The sequence below is a fragment of the Ciconia boyciana genome, chromosome 6 (genome assembly GCF_034638445.1).
Source record: "Ciconia boyciana chromosome 6, ASM3463844v1, whole genome shotgun sequence".
NCBI lineage: Eukaryota > Metazoa > Chordata > Aves > Ciconiiformes > Ciconiidae > Ciconia > Ciconia boyciana.
Genome location: NC_132939.1, coordinates 50,640,016 through 50,664,211, shown reverse-complemented (window position 1 = coordinate 50,664,211; position 24,196 = coordinate 50,640,016). Strand labels below are relative to the sequence as shown.

At 36.5% G+C, this 24,196-nt stretch overlaps 1 protein-coding gene across 10 annotated transcripts in view; it reads right to left on the bottom strand.

Annotated features, from left to right (window-relative positions):
• The window catches only part of FLRT2 (fibronectin leucine rich transmembrane protein 2), a 67,612-nt gene that overhangs the window by 25,179 nt on the left and 18,237 nt on the right, over window positions 1–24,196 (bottom strand). Inside the window, exon 1 of one of the 10 annotated variants that reach the window (XM_072864196.1) lies at window positions 16,106–16,124. The exons of 8 other annotated variants lie outside the window; for them this stretch is intronic. The gene's annotated coding sequence lies outside the window, so the exon portion shown is untranslated. Of the gene's footprint in view, window positions 1–9,325; window positions 9,589–16,105; window positions 16,125–24,196 lie in introns of those variants that run through there. One more of the 10 variants, XM_072864195.1, reaches the window with a different exon arrangement.

Genomic DNA, 24,196 nt, shown 5'->3' with positions numbered 1-24,196 from the left:
CTGCTTTATTGCTAAAGGATAATTATATCCCGTGATCTGTACGGCACAGTCACACTTGTCATTGTATACATCATTATTCACCTTCTGATCGCCCTTTCTAATCCAGACTAGGTCAGTAGTGTCCAGCCATCAGTCATTAGAATGGGTGATGAGTATGGTGAAAAATGAGGGGGCAACTTAAGGCTATTCCTTAGGAGAAGTAGAGTCTGAAACGGTGTGAAGAGGAGGAAGTTGCATGTAAGACAGTCTTATTTCTCTTTCCTGACTCCAGCACCAAACCTTTGATTAATTACTGAGCCAGGAGCAGTCAGGCATACCTCTAAAAGGGGTGCTTAGAGAGACTAGTGTCACTCCACTGATAGAAAAAACTCTGCTCTTCAGGCTCTCTTCTTTCAGGCTGTCTTTGTAGACACTTTTTTCTCTGACAAACTATTTGGGTGAAAACCACCTTACTGTTGGAAGCAGTAGATGAAGACAGGATTGAAAATGAGACCATCCTCCTAATGTATGTAAAATAACCAAGTAAAATAACTCTACACCCAGAGAAGCTCTAAATGGTGTTGTTTAACTGCTGAAATAATTTCTTTTTCTAAGAAATGCTGTGGTGGCCTGGACAGCCATTAGCATTCACATTTGCAAACACTATTCACATCCCTATAATCACAAAGTCTTGCATCTCAGGGAAGAAAGGCCCAAGTTCTTCCGGACCCACAGGTTCCAGGAGAAGGAGCCATAAAAGAAACACCAAGTATCTTAAGATTCACAATAAAATCAGAACTGGCAAGCTCACAAGTCAGAACCTATAATCAGGCATAAAACCAGTGGATGTGTTTCTTACACTTAATGTGAGCATTAAGTAAATATGACCAATTAATCCAATTATCCTACCTGGCTTCCCACTTGAGTATTTATGATCACTCTATCTCTCCTGAGCATAATAGAAGGTAAAATGAAGCCAAGAACCTAAAAACAGCATTCTCCATCAAGCTGCGTGTGTAGGCTATCCCAGATATCTCTCTACAAAAGTGATGAAAATAAACAAAATAAAGTGTCCTCTTCTAGTTTGTGTTCAACAGGCAAAGAAACAGGGTTCATGGCAGTACCACAGGCTTCATTGAGCCAGTGTCATGGCAGAAAGAAGGGAAAATTTCCTTTTCTGATACATTTTTTTAAAACTTGTCAGGTTTTAGTTTTCCATCCTCAAAATAAGGAGTCAAAAGATCAGGCCTCATATGTTTATGTGCTGGCTTTGTGAAGGTATTTTTTGGCAATATAAGCTACAGTTAATTATATTCACCCCAGCGCTCATTTACACGTCATTTTGGGATTTGAGAGCTCTGCCCTGGAACGGCAACGCTGACCGTGTTTCTGACCAGATGGCTGCCAGCAGGAGACGGGCTAATTCCCTGGTTTGTTTGTGTGTTATGGGAATGCAGGACTGGGACTGACCTCCTGGGTCACGGAGTCCAGACCCCTGCTATCGCAGGCGGCCCTGTCACTGGAAGGTAATACGTTAGCTAGGAGCTGATGTATGGTTTGTTCTTCCTGCTGTGAATCCTTTCGTGGCCCTTCCCGTTTTCTGTGGGGAGATAAGGCCTTGTGCTTCAGCTGCTTTCGTTCCCAGGGTTAGCTAACGATCCCTTGCAAAATCACGGCATGACAAGCATTACTAGCCTCCTCCTGGAATTCAAAAAGCATTTTTATTTTTCATTTTAGATTGAGAAACTGAGACATCGCAGCTGTGTATTTTGGGTTCAGCTGTGCACTGCTGAAGCGTTGTGGCATACAGCGTTGTGGCATAATATAGGAACTACAGAAAACCTTTAGTCTCCTCAGAGGAAACTGCTCTGGCACAGCCAATATCAAAAGCAGCTCAGACTTTTCCAATAAATGCAGGATAAGACCCAGTATATGGGATATAAGAGAGTAACGCCAGGGCTTTAGGAAGGCTTACGTAAGCATGCTACATTGGGAGGTTATCCTGAGCTTCATTCAGGAGGCCTTCTTGCACCCGTGGAGCAGCCCAGAATGAAGACAATTCAAAATGTGTCTTAAGTCTCCCTTGGCCTTTGGGATTGGTGTTGCAACTCTAAAAAAGGCAATGCTAGATCTTCCTCAGAGTTAAATAAAGTTGCTTAAGGGTTGCAAAGTGAGACGAGAGCACAAGTAAAATTAAAAGTTACAAGTTCCTGTCTCCTAGTCTGCATTCAATCAATGAAACCACATGTTCTCTCTGCTTAGACATCCAGCTTTGAAGACGTGGCCCTTAATGGCCTGAGGTTTGACTGTTCCAGCTTCATTATTTTGGTTTGGATTTTTCCCTTCAGCCTTTACTACCAACCTCAGACAGAGTCATTCAATGCAAGTATAGGGAAGAAGACTGGTGTCACAGTGGGGAACTCAATTTAATGAAAACACTTGCAGAAATTCTTTTGTTTATTGAAAGCATGTAAATGGACAGTATGATTTACAAGGTCAAAAGGAAACAAGTACACAGCTTCCCCTGATGCCATGGTTAAGACAGCTTGGAAACTATTGTGCTGTGTGACAGAACAGCACAAACACACACTGCCGAAAGCCACAGCAACTATTCAAATCCATCTTTGTTTTAAGTACCAACTATTAAAGTGACCACGCTGGTTTTACCTTGTCTCTCTGACAGTCAGTGACAAAAGTCCTTTTAAATGTTGAGAAGTTGCAAGTCTGCCTTTTCTGAATTGCAGAGGGAATTTGTCTTTGTGGTTTTTGAATGGTACTGTGGAGCCAAAGCCAAAAAGAATAGCTGCACATACTGTGTCAACTATGCACAGTAGAAAGCAAATATAAACCTGGAACATTGAGATCCACATGAAATAAAGTGCCTAGATTTTATGGCATGCAGGTTTTAATGTAGCCTGAATGAGACATGGTAGAACTCATGGCAGTTATTTTACTTCATGAGCAAAAAATATACCTCATGTTGGCAATGCCAGGATACTCCATGTAGGCAGACTACCCCAATCTCTTGATTCAACAGTATCATGCAGACAACTTTATTTATTAAATTTAATAAAGTAAATAATCTTTATTTACTTTATTTATTAAAATTAAATAATTAAATAATCTTTGTGTGTTTCAGCACTTTTTGCACTTCTATTGACATAAAATTGAATGGGCCATCTTAGTCTTCAAACTGAGACAAAAAAAATTGCAATAGCTAACTGAAAATATCACCTCTTATTCTGTTCCTGGAGTGCTCTTGATTCAAATATAATGATTTTCTAAAATACATTAATTATTTGGAATTATACAATAAGATATTCTGCAAATTACAGCAATGAGATGGCTTATTATTGAAAGTGTCCTTATTATTTGCAGTTGGTCACGTTAGTCATATGGAGAGCTTCTGTTTTCCTGTTCAATGCTCATAATTCCTATGATTGATTTTCTGGTGGAAATGTTCATAGAAAGATGTGTAAGACAAACTCAACACAACAGCTTGCAATTCACTTTTCAAAGCCTTCTCAAAACTCACGCAAATGTGCCCAAACACCAAGAAAAAAGGAATGCAAATAACTGGAATAAAGGAATGCAAAAACTCTCCAGTTTTCAGGCATTTCTGTTTCCAGGGCCAAATACTCTGTTGATGAAAACAAGCCATTTTATTGTCCTTGTCCAGCAGAGAACATACTGTACAATATTTTGACATTTCAAACCAAAGTCTGACTAAGGGATTACACAGACATTTTAAGAAACGAGTAAAAAGGAGCTGTATAATTCTTAGCACCTTACAAAGGTTTTTTTAGGTTCAGTTCTAAACTTATCTAAGATTTGTGGAGAAATATTTATTTTTTAAAACTGATGCCACAATCTGGTAATTAAATTTGAGAATGTGAATACTCTTCCTCTCTTAAAAAACAAATTTAAAAAGCTCACATTGTGACCTTCTTTCCAATGTTGTATGCTAATATGTTAGAATAACATCTAGACATGTAAGCTTTCTCAACAGAATTAGTATTGGTGTTGTTAGTAGAGTACAAAACAGGCTTTACTGTGAATGATAGTTATTTTATAGCTTAATTTTAAATACTCAAGTTCTATAATACTTTAATTCTCATATTTATATTTTTGACAAGGAAATAGGATTATTTGCACTAGGCTGCAAGACTATGTTCTTTATTTCAAGAGAAGCCAGAAATTATTAAAATTGGTAAAAGAAGGTGGCCTATAATAAAATTACAATTTTGAGAAACTAGTACAAAATTATAGTCACAGATTCCTTTCCCATGTATGAAGCTTCATGGCTCTGATTCTCTTCTACTGCCTTTGAAGTCAATGGAAAATTTCCCATTAGTTTCAGTTGGCCCTTTGTTTTATTTTCAGAAGTATTTTTTCAAGTTTCCCATTTCCAAGTTCCCATGATTTAACCTTGGGTGTGATCTTGAAAGAATTTTTATGCACATGAGTAGACAGAGTTACTGAAGTCAATGAGTCTGGAGGGCTGAACCCAACATCACCACTTACAGTGCTATATTCTATTAACTGCATAGAATGCCAATCACATCACTTGATTTCTCCATCCCGCTTTAATTCAAGATATACAGCTCTGCAGCATATGCAATAGTTATATTGCTAACAATGGCAGCTCACTAGAAAAACACAGTTAATACTTTGTGGAATGACAAGGACATAAAACTACAAGAGAGTGCTTTCAGTACATTAGGAAAAAAAGCAAAAAGGCAATTTTCTCCAAGTTTCTTGGGACTGTTCTGAATGACATTAAGTATAACAGGCTTGAGAGCAATATTTTGAAGAAAGTATCTGAACCTTTGTTTTACATAAAGTCAGTTGATTCAGGCATGCAATTATTGCTGCATCAAGGGATTTTTTAAAGACCTGAATAACAAACAAGATAATGGGCTCCATCAGTTTCATAGGATATTTAAGTGGCTAATTCACTTTTCAAAATGAAAATTTATCCTAAAGTTTCATCTAGTGATGCAATGCACCATCACGCACTGTGTAAAATCTAGCAGCCATGGTCTGATTTAATTTGAAGTAAAGATAAAAACACCACTACATGTTACAGTAGCTTTGCTAATGATTGTCAGCCAAAACTTTAACTTATTCCAGGCATTGCTCTTTTTATTTTATCCTCACAGGTTTCTACAAAATCAATGCTATTTTATTTGCTGTCAGTTAAATTTTCTAAAGTGCTTTTTCTTTCTCTTCTCCCCCCCGCCCCTTCCCCCCATATTAGCGAAGTTATCATTGGTACCAGTGAGATGGCAAGGAAGAACCCAACCGGAACCAGGTACCGGATATTCTTTCATCTGTTTTGTGAAAATAGGCTAAGTTCACACACACACACATACACACACAGACACGCAGACACAGACACAGACACACACATCTGTATTTCCACCATTTTTTTCCCTTTTTCTCTTCTGGGCATTTGTTCTACATTCTTTCTCCCTCATCTCCCCACTCCCCAGGATGAAGCACAGTCCACTCCAGGAGGTTTCTGTGGATTTCAGCAAGGGTAGACTGGCTTCTGACTGCTGTTCTCTCCCTCCCGTGACTTAAATGAATTAAATGGTATCTGGATTTTTGAAAGGACTGTATTTGGTTGGAAACTGAATACTTATTGGATTGTTAATTGTTCAAAACAGAATTTCTAAGGTTTTTTTATATCCCTCTCATATATCAAAGTAATTGAGTCTCCAGCAGCTCCAACTAAGTTCCCCTTAGATTTGTGAACTGAACTTTTTGTTTCCTTTAGTGTGCTGATATTTTTCCAAAATGGCATGAATGAAAAGAGCATAGAAAATAAATCCATTTTTCTTGCAAGAGGTCTTCTGTGCTAAATAAATGGATTTAAGGATGTCCAGGCTCTGCCCATAGGAGATAATAACAACATTTAGCACTTACAGTAAATGTACTTTTCTGCTAAATGACTCTTCATCTCTCAAGTATAGTAGAAACATTAAGTGATGAAGCTCCAGTCCAATAGAAAAACAGCAAATGGATAATTAAGAAAACAATGAACATTTGAAAACCTATAAAAACCCAGACATGCAGCTAGGCCAGTTCATTAAGTTCAGTCTAACTTGATTTCAGCTGTAACTATAATAATAACCAGCAGACACCCCCCTGCTGAGAGCCGAATGTGAAAAGAATCTCTTGACCTACTGATTTTAATAAAACACTTGTTTCAAATGCTTCTTTTTAATTAAATGTCTGGGTTTGGGGATGCTAGGTACCAAAGAAGGAGTACTGGATACACAGGAAGTAGGCACTACATAACTGAATATATTTGCTTATAACAAGTTGAACAAAGAAATTATGCAAATTACTATTAAACATTGTTAAATGATAATTTATTGGGAGAAGATTGCAGAAGGGGAGTTCAGGAATCAGGAATAAAAATGTGGTCACGGACTCAAAAAGTACAGAAAGAGCACATCATGAAACATCTCCTATGGTTAAAAGTAAAATATCTACAAGTAGACTTCCCCACACAACCATAATTGGGACCAATGCAAAAATATGTAAAACAGAGAAAATGAATTCTACATCAATAAGGCCTCTAACCAGAACAGACAAATTTGGATATAAACAGCATAAATTTGTGGCAAGAGTCCTGAATTAGCTAGTACATTACTACCTCCAGGGGTTCAAAGAGATTAAATTAATTTATTGATTGCACCATATTTGTTTCAGGGCTTTGATGGTCTCGTATGGGAGAGGAAAATATATTTGTCCACCTGCCTTATGAATAATTTAGGTTTCGGACATTTTCCTCTATTGGCTGCTGGACCACCCCTGCAAAGGGGAGAGGGAGTGGAAGCACCTGGCCCTCTTTTCCCTGGCACTGTTCTCCTGTGTTCCTAGCAGCAGCACAGTCTCTCAAGTGCACACTTGGTATAGCTGAAAAAACATGTCTTGAGTTAAATTGATTGTCAGGTTTGGGTTTAAAAGCAAATGTTTTCTCGCTCCCAATTGTTTTTGGAGAGAGGGCATTATTCGTTGTCCTACCTCGTATGGGTAGTATTCCACTTCCTATGCTCACATGGGGGCTTACATGGGGAGTCCTCTTTAATAAATTCAAAAGTAAGAGGTTGCTCTTACTTGTGAATCCTATGTTATTCTTACTGCCAGAATTGTTTTGACTTTTCTTCTTAAACTGGGCTTTCAAATGTATTTTCTGGCCTGTAGCTTATGATAGTAGACAAAGCAAATGATGTGAATGATTGCAAGGCTCCTTCCAATATTTTTCTACCAATACTGAGGATACTGGTGCAGAATCAGTATTCTCCTCACATCTCTACTGAACATATCAGGCATACAATGCTGCCACAAAGGGTTAGCAAATCCTAGGTTCTCAGATGATCTCCGCTCAGATGATCTCTGCTCTACAATAATGCCTGTTCTGTTGCTTTAAGGTAGCTCTGGTACTTGCAAAATTTAGAGGCACTTTAGATTGCTCTAAACCCTTCTGGCTGGTAGTAGCCTCTGCACAGCCATTTGCCATCTGAGAGCAATTGTAAGCAGATGCCAAGCGGTTGCCTCTGGTAAACGGTTGGCTCTGGCCCATCTGACCCCCAGGGTAACCCATTTTTTGTGGCCACTCTAGTGATGGAATTGTCAACTGGGAATAAGCAGTACTACTTATTCTTCTACTTTGTTCTGCCAGAGCAAAGCTGGATTGCAAGACAAGTTCTGAACATTTCTCTATAAGGTAAGCAATGTATACATCAAAAATTATTGAAGTATTTAGTGGTTTGCATATGAAAAACTGCTCAAAGGATGCTACCTATGTGTCTAGAAATTAATCTTGATGACAATGCAGACTGTTTCCCTACAGAGAATGAAGAGGGAGCTTTATTTTTCTCCACTTTTTTTTCCCGTAAGAACAGGCGATGGGACTAGTGATGAGGGTACCTGGGCTCTGGTTCATGTGAGTCCCCTAGGAGGGATGAGGTACTACTGACAGCTTCTTACTACCCCATGAAGCTTGCTGAGTGAGATTTACTCTCATCTCTTGGCCGCTGAGACTCTTTAGCTGTTCAGTTGTCAGAGCCGTGCAGGAGCTCCTATCTCACTCACTTCACTGACAGTGTCAGCAGAACAGGATGAGGCCATATGTCAGATGTGGGGTTTTATGGGGAGGGCTGAAGTATGTCCCCAGTCTCAGTGATGGGGTGTTTAGCACACCTGCCTCCTCTTGGACTAATGGGGAGGAAAGGATGTATATATGTGAAGACTCTGGCCTGCATCCCCACCCCAGCTATTGTGGCCACTGTCAAAAATGAAGGATGTCCTCAAAACATTACCAGCAGCTTCTGATAGATTGGAAAAGGTGTAGTCTGTACTTTGTCTGAGAATACCGATTATAGACTCAGAAGCAAGAGAACAGAAATGACAATGTTTAAGACTTCGCATTACAAGCAAATCAGAAATGGAATTGTTTGGGACAAAGCCGTGGGGCTATCTCTTGACTAATATCAGATGTCTGCTGTAAATAATACAGATGTGAAAGTTTCTGAAAAAAGAGCTCACTGTAATCCTTTGTAACGGAATTGCTAGCCAACCTAAATATAGAATTTGCCATTAGCTCCCAGTATAATTATTGAGTCAAAAGCTGGATGGGAATAATAGACATGAAAAATAAAATTCTCTAATTCTATTTAACAAAAATTTAGAGGCAACTAATACTACTACTACATTCCGAAAGCAACTGTTTGAATATTTTAATAAAGTTCCCCATTTTCACTCATATAATCATAACAATGTTAACATCTGAGTGTTTTCTAAATGCCAAATTATTATTCCTACCATTTAGAGACTGTGATTATACAAAGAAAATAAGATTTTAATCTCAGGAAGGACTGTCAAAAATTAATGAAACTTAGAGGTATGTCAGTCAAGCCCTTTGTGAGATCAGGAAGTTTTTCAGACTAAGAGCTGTTAGCAGTGCATCCATCACAGTAACTTTTGATTTATGTGTCTTTTTACATTTAAAAGCATGTTGTAAACATGAACAAGTCACCAAAATTTTCTGTAGGGTAGATAAATACTGTAGACAAACTAGTTGAATCAGAAAAATGAAGAACTGTATTTTGGAGATTCTGAGCAACCACAAGTACCTTGATTTCTAATAGGATTTTAGATGCCTAGTACTAGACTGGTTTTTGTTTTTCAGTAGTGCATATTTCCTGTTGGAAAATTCCGAATCAATTACATTGAAAATGTTTTTACTGTACTGATATCATTAGATTTTTAATTGTAAATTGAATGTAAAAACTATTCAGACATGGGTGAACATTTCATTGTTCATACAAACCAGCATCTTCCTACTGCTGACCTCGGACCAGATGACTCTGAGGGTTGATTTCAGCTAGTCTCACACTTTTTCATAATCAGCTACTGCACCTCCTCTTGGTCAGGTTCTCACAGCTCTCTCAAGCCAGGAAGGGAGAAAAGGTGGATTTGGATGCACGCAGATGTGGATTCAGTCTTCCTTCTGGGTGTATATTCTAGCAACAAGGTGCCACAGACATGTTCATATTGCCAGGTCCAGGTCTCACAGTTACCAATGACAAACTAGTTTTAACTAACTAAGTCTAAAAATAAAATATTTTAGTAAGGCTGAAGTGAGATGCCTTGGAAAATCTCAAGAGTTCTATTTGTCATTACTATTAAAGAAGAAAACATATTTTAAAATTATAAAATTCAACATAGTTCTCATTTTCACAGATTTTTTTGAGGGACAAATAGAAAATAATCGGGATTTAGAGCTAGGACAGTGCAGATTTGCCCCAAAGCAGTAGGGGTCAACTGCAATTAGCCCTAGCTTCCACATCAAAGTCAGACAGATCTATAATAGTTTCTGCATGACCTGCTCCTAGTTTCAGCCTATAAAAGTTCAGATTGGAAATACTGTCCTGAAAAGAATACAGACTGTAGACATAGTATTAGATCAATATAATTATGAGGAATTATTTGGTTGAAAAACTTGAAAATAGAATACAAGATCCCTCAAACTTTGGCATATTATTTCAAATCAATCTCAGCTGGAACCAACAGTTGTTGCCAGCTGATGGCAGTTCTGTATAAAATAAGTAAGTAGATTCTATTACAGTTATCACTGGGCAGGTGTGCACAGCAAAAATCACAGTTCCCATTTGCAATAGCTGGCCCCTTGTGAGGCCAAAAAAGCAAATAAGCATGGAGATGAAATTATCCACTTATTCACTGAAAGGTCCCTCTGGCCTAAGTTGAGGAACACAGTGAGACAGTATGTATGTGTGAAAGAAGAATAAAAGCATGGCTTATGCTTCCATATTGCTTTTGCTGTATTTCTTCTATGAATAATCTGAGACTTTCATTGTTCAAGGCTTTCAGTCTTATAAACCAGCACTACAATAATTAATCACTGAAAATGGTGAAAATAAATCTTTTCTACTCATTAAAATGACAAGATGGGTAAATACAGACAAAGTATAGGCATCTTAATATATTTTCTACTCCGTATTAAAATGAGAAGCCATTTAAATGTCTTTATTCTTATCCTTCTTAATACGGTATCAAAGAAAAATTAATCACACTTATATCAACCTTCACCAAAAAAATGAAAGGAGAGATTTCTCTATGCTGCACAAAGATTTATGTAGGATCTCCATTAACATTAATGGGAGCCTTCGGCTAAATCCCCAAGCCTTGCAAGCAGACATATACCCTTTATAATTTAGGGAAGAACTGAAAATATGGTGGAGTAAGACCTAACAAACATGAAAAAAAAAATCAGCAGAAATCAAATAATAACTGGAATTGCAGTAGGGGAAATAAAAACACTGCAGAAGTTTGTAGTTTGCAAAGGAATGGGGTTCTTGGATTCTAACAGAGTCCTGAAAAGGTAAAAATAGAGCTGCTGTGAAAAGGAGTGACAGAAGTCCAAGCAGCTTAGGAAGCTCAGTAGCCTATCAGTCATCACCTCCATGAATAGTGGCGTAGGCCTCCATGATGGTGCAGAATGGAAGATATGGTATTATTTTCCAGGGATGAATCAAAGTGATACTTTCTGTCTCCATACAGTTTTGTTAGTAGGTAATTGGCCTCTTGGAAAGAAACGTATCTGTCCTTGTTTCAGCAAAAGGAACATGGAAGAAGATATATATGAACAAGCCTGTGCTTTTCCAAGCAAACAAAAGTCAAAATAATATTTTAAACCAAATGAGATCTTGTTATAGCTGGCTGTATATTAAATATAATTTTGCAGCATAAAAGTTCATTCTTTGAGTTTTCCTCTGTCTCTTCACACTGTATGTGCACTGAAAGAAAATGAGACACATTCACAGGGGTGAATACGTCAGTCTTGGCAATCTAAGCTATTGTATCTTGTAACAACTTCTGTTCTCTTATCCCATATCTTGTAAGTTAAATCTCATATCAGATCAGACCCCCTACATGAGAGTAGAATTTGATGTAAACAGAAAGCGAGATTTAATAGAATTATGCCAAGAATACTTTTGGGCCAAACTGTATATAATAGAATTTCTGCCAGTGAACTGGGTGACAGGAGCAGAAAATCTAATCAACTTTTTTACTATGCTATCACCTTTGAATTTAACTATAGACAAACAAATATCAGAATGTATCATGCAATGGGGGGCTGCAAAAATATAGATATTAAATGAAATAGCCATTTGAAAGGCAGAAAAGAACATGAGTTCAAAGCAGTCTGACCCAGTGTGGCTGGGGATCTCCAGTATATGGTGTGAGAAAGTATTTTTTACACCTGCAAGAGCTGTGCTGTAGAGCAGGGTACTTATGCAGGGCAAAGACAAAATAAATGAAAGATTTCATTTACCAGGTGTTCTAGAAAAAGGCCAGCTTCTTAAGGAGTTGAACAGGAAGAATTAAATTCAAGTATTAATTTAACATGTAAAAGACTGTTCTCTGAGTCATGATTAGCGTTGTGATTCTAGGTTAAGAAACTTGGATTTGGTCAACGTTTGTGTGATACATTATCTGTGTTGCCTGTTTCCAAGAAGTGTGCAAGACCCTTCTATATTAATTCAAATCACTAACCACAGCTTGTTTTTCACTCCCCTTTCAGCTGTAGTGAAGTTCAGAAATTCATCCATAACTTGTAAATTGACACAGCAAACAGTTTGGTCCTCTTGCAAACCAAGAAGGGTTTACTCTGCATTCATTCTAGCTGTCCTCTTACTTTGCATTCAGTCATATCTATAGTTAGATGTATTTCTTTATGAATCAAGAATCAGCAGAGTAAAATGGCTACAAAAAATGACAAAGACTGCTTCACAGTAAGAGATATAACCTAAGTGTTGCACAGAATTAAATAGAGAAGAACTGTGATTTAGGATCAATACAGGGAAAGGAGTTATAGTCACCAAAGAAAACTGTCTACTGAAATTGCTAAAGAGTGCTTCTCCCTCTTCCCTATTAAACTCTGCTATTATTGAAATTAATACATTGATGTAGACGGACTTTACCAGGAAATTCTGAAGGATTAGTTTTTTAAATATATGGGATCTAATTTCTCTTTCGCTTATAAATGAGAAGTAAAGAACTATCTTTACATCATTAGTACTCTACATCAAAATTAGTACTTTACATCATCATTACATCAAAAAGTAAAGAACTATCTTTACATCATTAACGCCATCATTTTGAAAAAGTGATGAGGGTTCTAAAGAAAATCTGAAATCTGTGTTCTAAAATTTGTCTGCAAGAGATACAGTGTATGTGTGTATGTATGTATATGTGTATATTTTCCTGTGAAGTTTTTTTCCTTCCTTCTAAATCTGATTATAGGTTTACCCAGAGAAATGGTATCAAAGGGGTTAAAGACATAATATTAATGCTATACTACACTGATGTCAGCAATTTATGACGGGATGGTGGATTCTAGTGCCAGAAGCTATGGCACAGGAGAGAATGTTATTTTAACAACATGATTCTCTATGAAAGCCTGTCATCTTCTGTTCTTGAACCTTTGCTAATGTACTAAGGCGACATGCCCAGATAGAAAAGGAATGTTTTTCAGCTGTTATGTGGTGGCTATTAATATAGTTACTGCTATACAATAAATATGCTGCTACTGCTTGCCATCATTTTAAATTGACAAAGACATAGGAAGCTCTTGGGACACCATTGTTTCTGAAGGGCCACATCCTTCATTCCTTATTCAGATGAAACTCTTAATAACTTAGCTCAGGATGAATTTTCCTTTTAAGAATTTTAAGCCCTTGAGACCATCCGGGTACAAATACCATCCTGTGTCAGGCCACATTCTCTGTGACTGACAGGGCATAATGCAACACACAAGTTCAAATTTTTCTGCATTGCTGCTCTCATACTCCTTTGATATTTTTCTAACATGCCTGACAATACCATAGTCAGATCCAGCACATGCTCAGCAGCAGGAAGACAGAGATGAAATCCTGAATGTTATGACTGATTTACCATTATGTCTGACTAATAGCCCTCACAACTCACAGTGGATGAATAAAAAAGTTTAGCACTTGTTTAACTCTTCCCAGAATTTCCTTTCTTTCTGCTTCCACTTTCCCAAATCACTCACCTGTATTCCAAAGATTTCCTTTTTCAAAACCAAAGAGAAACTTTCTGTCCAGTAAAGAGATTTTTTATGTATGGCGTTTGACCAGTTGCACATGGTTTTCTTTTGACTAACAAGCTCTTGCAACATCATGGCCAAGGACTATAGAGCTAATTCTCCAAGGCCCGATGACTGTTTTACGTAGTTGTTCATAGCTTACACACATGTCCTTCTAGGCAAATTATCAACAATGCCTGTTCTTGAAAAGATAATTCTGTCTACCCCATTCATCAAGAAAGAAATCTGAGTCACCAAGAAGAGCAGATGCACCTTGATCATCCCAGTCACCTGAGCCAATTAGGTCACCTGAGCCAACGTGGCACTTCGAGGCATCAGGTTGCTCACAGAATCAGCTCAGTGATCTAGGAAAGCAAGAAAATTCTGTGGAATCAGCAGAACTTATACAAAAAACATCTACAGAGAAATATTTACATCTTTGTATTTGAATTTCCTATATGTCTGTAAAAATAAAATACTTCTTTAATGTTAAATCAAAGTAGCTGTTAATGCCTTTTATACCAAAATTAAAATGTAGCATGTGTGTATACATTACTGCTCATATTTGAAGTAGTGCTACAGTAGCTGTAAAACTGGTTGTTGTTCATACCTACTCATACATAATTCCTGCTCAGAAAGTTTACCACCTTCCTTTCATGTACTTTGTTGCCTTCACTCACCCTGATCTCTTTTTCTGCCAAAAATACATGAAGCAAAACTTGAAAATTCACTGGAAAATGCAGAAGTGTAGCATTATTTCCCTTATACATAAAAGACAGAGAGAGAAGGGGGAAAAAGAAGAAAAAAGAAACAAATCCAAAACTGTCTCCCTGACTGCATCAGTGCTGGAAACGAAAATTGAAGAGACTTTAGACAATGTTGAACAAGATCTCAGCAGAGGAAACAACTAATCACAGAAATAGGTGATCTACTGGTCCAAGCACAGAACTGCAATTTGTATGAGCACATGCTGTAGAACTAGAGGAGGCATCCTGGGTCAGTGAATCCAATTCCCTGCTATCATAAGTAATCATTGCATATAATCCCATTCATCTCATTTGAGCTCCATCTTAAAACCCTTTTTATGAATTTGCAGAATAAATGCATTCATAGCTAGTTTATATTCACTTGTTCTTGTGTAACCTTGTCCTTTAGCAAAAATAGCTCATCCTCCTCCCACCCCCCGTTTATTTATAGAAAGCAATCATACTTTTTCTCAGCTATTATTTTGCTAGGCTAAGTCCAGCTCTTTCAGTCCCCTCATGTACAATAGCTTCTTCATTCCTGTAATTATCAAAGCAGCTGGTCTGTGTACCTGCTCCAGTTCAAACATCTTTTTTTTTAATACTCTACAATGTTCCAAATAATTTTAACCATTCCTACTATTAACCATCAAGTTTTCATTACCTACTGGAAATACTTCGCTTCATACATGCTAAGGTGTTTTCCTTCTCTCATTCTCTCTCCCCTTCTTTTCTTTCCTTTCTCTCTCTCTGTCTCTGTCACGGCCAAGTCACACAAGTGTTTTGTGATTGACTCATACATCCAAGTCTCCCTTCCCATCTGCTGTTTTCCTAGCCTGCACGTTAAACTTTTTGTTAATTAACAATATAAATGTATCAATACCTAATATTTTCATTTGTTTTGCTTAATATCATCATAAATCTGTTATTTCTGTGTCTTAGAACTGTCAAAGATTTTTCATATATTAGTGCAGTACTCTAATGAGAATGTATCTCAAATTTGTGTCATTGGTTGATTTTATTCCTAATAAACTAAATTCCTAAATGAAAAATGCTAATAATTGTCAGCTCTAAAGATAATGCTAGAGGAATTCTGATAATAATACCTCTGGAGACAAATTACTCCTTTTTTTTAGCTCTCTTCCCTTTAGTTGTTTTACACTCAGAAAACTAACTGTTTCTAAGTCTCGTAAGTCTCTAAGTCTCTTCTTCAGGCTAAATAATTTCACCTTATCAGATGTTCTCTTGAAGTCCAGACAGAAAAGGTACACTATAATTTTCTTCTAGAAAACCAGTTATCTTGTTAAATACAGCTATCAGGTTAGTCTAGCATGACTCCTCCCTCTGTCTCTGGCTAATGCAGATTGCATTCTATCCCATTCTTCACTGATATCTATGTTCTTAAATATTTGTCTCAAAATGTGTTTTAAATCCTTGATTATGACATAGAATCATTAGCCACAACAACAAAGATGATCACTTCCTTCTTTTCTTCTCCTTCCTTTTCATATGTTCTCCAATTATGAAGGATGCTTCTGGAGTTACTGTTTCAAATCATCTAGATTTCCAGGGTGAAATTTATGTGTAATCAACTCTTGCTGCATTCTCAGATGAAGGAACATCAGTTTTTAAATACATTTTTCTATTAGCCTTTCTGCCTTTGCATTTTTCAGTGTAATCTTCACTGAAAACTCAGTAACAGAGTTCTCACCCTGATACTGAGACTAATTTAACTTACTTGGAAGGAGTTATAAAAACTTCTCTCTTCATCTGTTTCCCTACAATAGGGGTAACAAAATACACGTCACTTAAAGCAGGATTAGGAGGTTCAATTTGCTTATATTTATGTCTTGCTTTAGAAATAAAAAGCACTGTCCATGGCATCATCGTATCCCCAGTAAATGACACTGTGATCTCATGACCTAAGCGTCCGAATGCTAAACCTCTTGGGTCTCTCACAAGTTCTGCTGGATGAAAACCTCTCGTATTAGGTATTTTCTAGGAGTGCATCTGGATTAAATCATTACAGTCTATCTTTTTGCTCTTGTGCTATGATAATAAGTTATTATACTGTTACTATTGTTACAGACTAATCTTACAGTGGCAAAAATTGCTGCAGTTTTATTACAATAACTTATTAATTCATGAAGGTAAATGAGAAAGAAAATGTTACATAGGCTGAAAATTCTAATAAGAAACGTATGCAGCATAGATAACATTTATGTGCAGGTGCATATATATGCATGAAAAATCTTTATAAAATATAGCTCAGTAATGTATACTAGTAGCTTAGATAAATGCACTTTAATCGGTACTAAACCTGGTAAGTAGATGCTGAAAAGGCTACATGGTATTAGACAGAATGAGAGGATTAGTGCTAAAAATATATGAAAAAGAAGATAGTATAACTTTTTAAACAATATGGTAAGTGACAAGATCCTGACTAGAAAAAAATAAATGTTTCGTATGGAAAATATATGCTATACATCACAGAAGGGAGAAGGGCAAGCCAGACCAGTCAAAAGTAGTGGCCATCACCAGATGCTTCAGAAAGTCCTAAAGACTAAAACACTAGAGAGAGCCTAAATTCTAATTGTTCACATATTTGTAAACAAGTTTCTAAGCTTCTCCCTACCTCCTGAATGATTAACAACTGTCTTATTGACTCCCTTACAAGCGCACATATCCTCATATCCATAAAATATTTTTATTTTGTAACTAAGAATGTCCCGTTATCCATATAAATAGCTGATACTTTTCCTGATCATAACTTTTGGACTACATGGATATCCTGTGGCACTGCATTCAGCAGGATAGCTCCTAACTATAGAGAACACAATCACTTTAGGAAGTATTTGTCTATTGTTATAGTATTCTTTACATAGACCCTTGATTTGTTATAATGAAAAAGACACTTTGGAATATTCTATTTCTCCCTATCTACTTAATAGCTTTTGTATTACAATATCAGCTCCTTTTGGGCATCTCCCTTCTGAGCTAAATATTTCTATTTGGGGGGGGGGGGGGGGGGGGGGAGGCAACAAAACCAAACAAAGGAAACTCTTTTGCTGTTGACTTCAATTCTGAAGAAATTGAGATGTCTAGATTTTTATGGGACATTTCAAACAAATATCATCTTTCATTGCATCACTTTTAAGTGTTTTACAGACAATAGATGATTCACCAACACAGCTTTGAACAAACTTTCTGGGATAGGTCAGAATTTTTAACCAGATAGAACCAAAGGTTAAATGACTTGACCAAATAAGCTAAGTGAGTCAGCAGCAGAGTCAGAAGGAATAAGACCCAGTAGTGAAATCTCATCGTTTTGTAGCCAACATAAATTTCCCAACATTTTCTGCAGAGACAGGATTTCACTTCAGTTTCTGTAATATGCTTCTCTCTCCTCTAATCACTAAAGCACAATTGCACTAAGTTACTTAGTGCACAATTGCATTTCGGTTACTAAACTTTTAAAAGCTGTTTTGTTGGTGGTGCTGGTGATAGTTTTTGCCCACTCATGTACTTGATTTCACATGATTTCACAAAAGTGCTCATCGTGCATTATTTCAATAATGTAAGCTTAGGCATGTAGCATGGTTTAAAATTTACGGACACTATAATCCCTTTAAATAGTTCCAGCATAGCATTAACTTATTATAGGGAATCAAAATGACAGTATAATACCAAAATTGAATCAAGTAAACTATAAATAAAATTCCTGTAGAAAGACAGATGTCATTTCAGGCTATTTGCACCAAAGAACATGATGATAATGTACAGTATTTGTGTACTTGATCTAGAAATGCTTTAATAACTTTTGTTTATTTGTAAAGGACTCATACTAATAAACAATGATAACATCTGTCCTAAATCTTTGGAAACTGTGAAACATAGTAAATGAAATAAAACTATTGTATTTTTGATCAGTCTGGAGAAACTCGAATAGTCCAGCAGATTTAAGACTTCCCTCTTTTGAAAACAACAAAACTGTTCAGGTATTTGCTTAAAATAACTATTTTTCATTCTTTCTTGTTTGTTATTGCTATACTTGATAAGCTTATAACAAAAATTTGCAAGCACCAAATCACTTTTAATGTTTTTGCAGCAACACTCAAAAATTAGTGGAAGCTTAGCTCAGAGATCTTCAATACTTTCTTGATAATCCCAATAATTTTCTGATGATAACAACTCTCCAGAATTTTGCTCAAAATTCTTGAGAAATATTTGAAATGGAAGAAGTGATTCTCTGATTTAATACTTATATTTTTAATCAATACAGATGGGCATATTTTCCAACGCATTTTTACCAGTGACATTCAATCTGGACAGCTACAGTTTTCACATTACTGAGATAATGTTATTGCTATTAATAATCTCAAAGAACCTCTGAGTTTGAAGGCATTGCATAGCGCTGCAGATGGCTGCATAAAGGTCATTATTTTTATAGCTATAACATTAAAAATACTAGAAACTCCATACACACGGCTTTGTTCTGCTGTGTGTTTACCTTCAAAAAGCCAGAAATTAACGTGACAGGAAGAATACTTGCAGGAAACATAACACTATATAAACGACACTCTAGTGCAAGCTAAGCTTATGGCAATATAAATATTGATGTTATTAATGACACCTAAATTATCCAAGTACAAAATATACCTCCCTATCTTGTGTGCAACATAGCAGTTTATGTCAGCAAGCCATTACTTCTGTTGCAATAAGTTTTATTTTAAAATGATTTATTGCACTGAAGTCCATCAGGAAGGAAAAGGAGCTTGAGGAGGTGCACAATGGGAGTAAGAGAGGACCAGGGAAAGAAAGGAGAACTGGAGGCACACAATAATATAAATGATCATAGTATCTTTCCAGAGGTTTCCACAGTACACGATTTTAACTGTTGGCCACAACATATGCACTTCTCTTATGTGAAGGTGGTTTCCTGAAGTGAATGGAAATTTAGACATTTGTAAGGGTTTAGCAAATCGGGCCTATGGATATAAGATCTGGAATATATACATAACAGATCTTATGAATAGGCACATGGACAAAAACTCTGCCAGTGTCCCACAGACTCTTGTTATTTCAGTGCCATGTGTTCCCATTATCTTCTTTATTACTCACCCACCCTTGTAGTCGATGCATTCTTTGTTAAAGGAGAAAATATGAATCCTATGGTAAGATTCAACCCTGGTCATTCCTTTCTGCTATTCCAAATGACCAAACTCAGTTAATTAATTTATCTTAAGTGATGAGAAAGTTTCCTTATGCCAGCTGTACCAGCCCCATCACTGCAGGCATATTTTCAACACTAATATATCAGTGCTTTGTCAAAGCTAATTTTATTTGTGCCTAGAAATGAGGCTTCCATAATTTCTTGGAGGCTGTGTAATAATTTTTGCTCTTAGAAAAATGTCCTGATGTTCTGCTTATTTGAGAAAAAGGCTAAAAGAGTAAAGATTACATTCCAGCTAGTGAGACAAGTATCATGATTTTCAGTTTCTCAAAGAATACTCAGCGTCTCTTGCTGGTTTTTATTTTATTAGCTGGAGACAAACACTTTTAAAAAAGGCAATTTATTAGGGTCTGCGAAGAATTCAACCCTGAATGTTACAAGTCTATATGGCAGAATACACATATAAGTATTGGCACCTGGTTTTACAGACTTTCTTTAGATCATCTAATTTCGAAGTTATTTTTACACGTTTTTTCTGAAAGATGCTAACATGCAGTACTGAGTCTGAATTATACACAGAACTCATATGTATTAGCTTAGATTCCAGGTGTCTGTACAATATTTTTTGTCTGGCTTTGGAGTGCATGCTTGTCTCAGTATCCATGCTCCATCGGTGCACTGAGGAGGAAGAAAAGGAATATATCCCTTTCCAGGTGGCTTGTAGGATTTTACAGTAGGGTTAAAACTAACAATCAGATCACAAGTTAAGAGTTTATATGTGGCCTTTTGTTGGATGGATGCTCCTTTGCATAAGAGAAGAAGCATAAAGGGCTCATAAGCATATTAAAAGTTTTAGCAACTACTGAATGATGTGCTTGAATGAAGTCCTAATTAGCCATAAGGGATATGGGAAGGGTAATCAAAAGAAGTTACCCCACTCCTTTGATGTCAGTGGGAATTATTTCTATTGATTTTGCTGAAGGCCAAAACATCACCTAGGTCTTTGACTCCAGGAATTTTAGTCACTTATATTAAACAGAGACTCTCAGCTATTTTGGTGCTATTAGCCACACAAGTACCTAAAAATGGACCATATCCAAATTAATCAATTACATATAACAATGGGCTGGTATTAAATTTCAGGGGTTTATGCAGGTCAAAATAGTATTTAGGGCAGCAAATAAGTAATTCTGCATCACTTTAGATACCCTGTTTCACCAAACCAAAATATTTTATTTGAATTTTTTAAAAATATTTCTAAAATTTTCAGCCAATTATGAGCATAATATCAAAGAGAATATTCATGACTTTGTGTTAAATTTAAGAGGAACGGAATCATCATTAATATCTGACATTCTCTTTAATTTTTGCTACTCTGGAAAGCTAATCTAGAGATCACATCATCTAGTTGACTATTCATTCCTTGCTTAAAATCCTAAACTAGCATAACTCATCTAATGATGAGATAATTGAAGCCAAGAAAATTATGTCAGTACAGACCAACTGAGGAGGAGACCTGCATGTTCAAATTAAAGAGTATCTATTCTAGCATCTTTAGATAGGCTGAATATCAAACATCCAGTAACTGGATGCCATATTTTCAGCCCACTGGAATCACACCCACTACAATATTACAATAATTTCTCTCCAGGAAAAATTTGAGAAGGAAAATTTCAGATATATATGAGAAATTGCTAGGAAAAGCCTCATATTGCAAAAATTATTCCAATAAACATTCTTTATTCGGGAAATTGGTTGGAGAAGTATTAGTACAGAGACAAGTTGTGCAATTCAAGTAAACCAAGATGTTGGAGGCATGCATAACAGCTTCCTTTGAAATAAATTTTAATTCCTCCCATATCTCTAGAAGGAAACTGCTTTTGACAGACTATATTTTGCCACTGTTTCATTTAATAATTCATACCAACATTTACCAAGGGAGATTGGTCTTTGTTTTAATTCTCATTGTATGCCAGCCAACTTGCTACCTATTCTTATGACTTTTATTACTTATTGCTGTTGTTTTGTGGACTTCGCAGGCGATACTGCTACAATTAAACAAAAAACGTCAGCATGAGAAAATCTGATCTTCAGAAAGGGCTTTTATTTCAAACTGTCTCAGATTTCTGTTTTAGGTCATACTATATTTTGAAATTAAATCTTTCTCACTCAAAAACTTAACAGCATAATGGGTGATGCTTCTTGATCCTTCAAATGGAGATAGTTGCAAGCCATTTCTGTGTGTTTAAATATATGTGGAGACCCTGCAAAATGGTTATGATGTCCAAAACCTATTGACTTTGACTGGAATTGAAAGTATGCAGAATTTTGCAGAACTTGGCCTCAGCTGTGGAAAGGGGACTGCTTCCCAAATTTATTTTTGATCAAGCTGGAAATAGAAGGAGCCAATGTCATATAAAGCATAAAATGGAGGCCTGCATTTCACAGGAGTAACACCTTAGTCACTTTTGGGGTAGGGGGGGAAGGTAGGAGAGAAATCAAAGAAACTTCTATTGTTTTGGCATGGAATAACTGCAAAAGAAGTACAGCTGCATCATTTTTAAGCTTTTGGGGGAAAAAAAACAGTCTTAGATATCATTAAATTCAAGTAACGTGGAGTCAATTCTCCTCAGGAGCAATACTCTATATGCACTGAAATACTGATGAGAAAATATTCCTGACTTACATTGCTACAATGGAGAGCAAAACCCTTAGAAATCAACCATGGCTGCCTATAGCTCTCTGTAAAAAGCCATATATACATAAGTCATAACAGTAATAGTCACTTTGTTCAGTATTCTTCATATTTTTGCTGTACTTTCTGAACAGCCTTACAATGTCCTTTCCTATTTACTCCAAATTCAGTTTGTCTATGGAAAAATCCGATATTGTGGAGTTGCAGCTTCATTAGGAATTATCTGATTATAGTAACAATTTTAATATTTGCACTTGGGCTGGAAGTAGACAATTGTTTTGCTGGATTTATTTTTATTATTCTCCCAGGCCCCACACACTCAAGGGGCAGAATGGCCACATACCAAGCACATGTATGAGTTTCTCTACAGGATGGCATGCTAATCATCAAAATAAATCAAGAAACTTGTCTCAAACAATGTGGTAATTTTGCTGTTGTGACAATTTTTTTTTCACAGTTTATATTAAAAAGTAGAGGATTCTTTTTAATTTCCCTATTACTTAGTATTTTTAATGAAAATCTAACACGCTTTAAAAAACTGAATTTTTGGACATTCCCTTTGGACTAAACGTTCTACTTTTGATTCTGTTTTCAAAAATGTTGTGGATTTTTGCACTCGCTTTTTAAACTCTACTATGGATATGGGTGGCATGTACAAATAGGCAGGTCTTTGTAGTTACCCATTTGATTTGTCAATGCACTGATATCTATGCATTGATTCATAAACCATCAGCACCCTCTACTTTACTTCAGGCATTTCACAGAGTTCTGCACATGCACTGCATTTCTGATTATTTACTGCCCTAAATATGTGTTGCAGTGAGACTGTCAATTGGTCTGATGCTTTCTGCTTTACCCTATGGATGAAGATTTGAAACAAAGAGTAAGTCTTTTCATTTTCAGTTATGTAGATGTAAAACAATTACAGATTGCAGAAGAATAAACCTGGATTTATACTGGAGAAAATCTGTGGTGAAAGTGTGACCAGTCACACACTAGTTCTTGCTGTTTCAGGTCTTATAATTCCTTTTCCCTTATTGGTAGTGGTGTGTCATGAGAAGATTTAAATAGTGAAAAATTGTAAGAAAGATCCTCCTCTATTTCAGGCCAGTAATATGAGATATGGAGGTATTTACTTCATATGATTTTATTTGCACTATTGCAATGCATATAAGGGAAAGAAATAAGGATCTCCATGTGATTATCAGCAATTATAGAGCATGTGTACTTATTTTTAATAAGGAGAATCTTCTTACTGGAAATTGCCTGAAAAGCAAGCAATATACTGGGCTGATGAATTCAACTTGTATCATTACCTGGGAAAAGGAACTAGAATGAAGGAAGGGGAGATTTTCTTCTTGTCAGATCAGCTCTAATCTCTTTTCCACACAGTCTAAAATGACAGCTTAGCACCTATATCTATTAGTGAACCTGTAGACTCCTTCCTAAAGTAGCTCTCTCAGATAAGACATGTTAAAATACGATAGAATCATAGGACCATGAAAGCACAACCTTTTCATCTTGGTGGGAAGACCTAGGTTTCAATATATCTGGGGATTTAAGCATTGGAGGTTAAGATAGCAGTTAGAGAGAGAGAGAGTGAGCAAGAGTGGGAGAGAGATGCTGTACATTACATTTCTGAAAGAATGATCCATTGGGAGTCACTTTTGCAACACTGTTATTTGCAGTCGGAATATGCAGTACAATTGATGTCATTTTGCTAATTACTTATCTAGATTGTTCATATGTATAAAGTCGGTGGAGTTATAAATACGATCCATGCACTCATAAATAATCGTGGGTACAAACCACTGCCCTGAATTTCATGTTCAGAAGGGAATTTAAAGCTTTGCAATTCTGACTGACCAGGTCTCATGTTGTGTATTAATAATTCTCAGCATGAAATAAAGTAATTTGATATTATCAGACACAGCAGAGTTCTTTTGTAATGACAGCTTTCA